The sequence below is a fragment of the Lolium rigidum genome, chromosome 7 (assembly GCF_022539505.1).
Source record: "Lolium rigidum isolate FL_2022 chromosome 7, APGP_CSIRO_Lrig_0.1, whole genome shotgun sequence".
In the NCBI taxonomy this organism is placed as follows: domain Eukaryota; kingdom Viridiplantae; phylum Streptophyta; class Magnoliopsida; order Poales; family Poaceae; genus Lolium; species Lolium rigidum.
In genome coordinates this window covers 217257269-217259041 of record NC_061514.1, presented here as the reverse complement: position 1 = coordinate 217259041, position 1773 = coordinate 217257269, and positions in this window count along the sequence as shown.

Here is a 1773-nt window from a genome sequence, read left to right as displayed (position 1 = left end):
TGGCATGTGGCCCATCGGGCGGCCCAGTTGTTGTTGATCCTGAAGGATGAAGTCCGGTCCAGGAGAGGGAAGCCGGATCCAACCGACATTTGGAGGAACCCGGATCCATGGAGGCCCATTAGGAACCCGGATCCGGTACGATGTATAAGTAAAGGCGGATCCTTGACGTACACGGCAAGACATTGTACCGTAGTTAGGCAACCTGTAATCCGGCTAGGACTCTCCATGTAAACCCTAGATCCGTGCGCCTTTATAAGCCGGATCCCGGGAGCCCTAGAGGCACAACCACAACTCATTGTAACAACGCGAAAACGCCCAGATAATTCCAGACAAGCAGCAGTAGGCCCTGTCATCGTGCAGGTGTTCCGAAGTTGGGTAAATCGCGTACTGATACGTCCAATTTGCATCACTATTTTATATCATAATTTGCTGTTATTCATTGATATATTTCATATTGGGACACAATACTTATGTTATTTCATCTATTTTGCATGTTTCATGATTATTTGGAGATCGCGCACCGGAGCCAGGATTCTGCTGGAAAAAGCACCGTCAGGATGCAATATTTCGGAAGATCAACTGTGGAAGGAAATTTTACCAACAATCCTATTTTTCCAGACGATGAAGGAAGCCAGAAGGGGGAGCCAGCTGGACCCAAGGTGGGCCCACACCATAGGGCGGCGCGGCCCATGGCCTGGCCGCGCCACCATGTGGTGTGGGGCCCCCACAGCCCCTTTCGCCTCCTTTTCTTCGCGAAACCCTTCGTCCCGAAGACCGAAGCCACGAGAGGAATCCTCACGAAGGGTTACGGCCGCCTCGCGGGGCGGAGAACACCGAGAGAAAAGAGCTCTCCGGCGGGCAGGAATCCGCCGAGGAAATTCCCTCCCGGAGGGGGAAATCGACGCCATCGTCACCGTCATCGACCTGGACATCATCCCCATCACCATCACCATCATCTTCATCATCATCACCGCCATCTGCACCGCTGTACCTCGTCACCGCTGTAGCAATTTGGGTTTGATCTTGATTGTTTGATAGGGGAAACTCTCCCGGTATTGATTTCTACTTGTTATTGATGCTATTGAGTGAAACCATTGAACCAAGGTTTATGTTCAGATTGTTATTCATCATCATATCACCTCTGATCATGTTCCATATGATGTCTCGTGAGTAGTTCGTTTAGTTCTTGAGGACATGGGTGAAGTCTAAATGTTAGTAGTGAACTATGGTTTTGAGTAATATTCAATGTTATGATATTTAAGTTGTGGTGTTATTCTTCTAGTGGTGTCATGTGAACGTCGACTACACGACACTTCACCATTTATGGGCCTAGGGGAATGCATCTTGTACTCGTTTGCCAATTGCGGGGTTGCCGGAGTGACGAAACCTAAACCCCCGTTGGTATATCGATGCGGGAGGGATCGCAGGATCTCGAGTTTAAGGCTGTGGTTAGATTTATCTTAATTACTTTCTTGTAGTTGCGGATGCTTGCAAGGGGTATAATCACAAGTATGTATTAGTCCTAGGAAGGGCGGTACATTAGCATAGGTTCACCCACACAACACTTATCAAAACAATGAAGATTAATCAGTCTGTATGTAGCGAAAGCACTAGACTAAAATCCCGTGTGTCCTCAAGAACGTTTGGTCATTATAAGTAAACAAACCGGCTTGTCCTTTGTGCTAAAAAGGATTGGGCCACTCGCTGCAATTATTTCTCTCGCATTTTACTTACTTGTACTTTATTCATCCGTTACATCAAAACCCCCTGAAT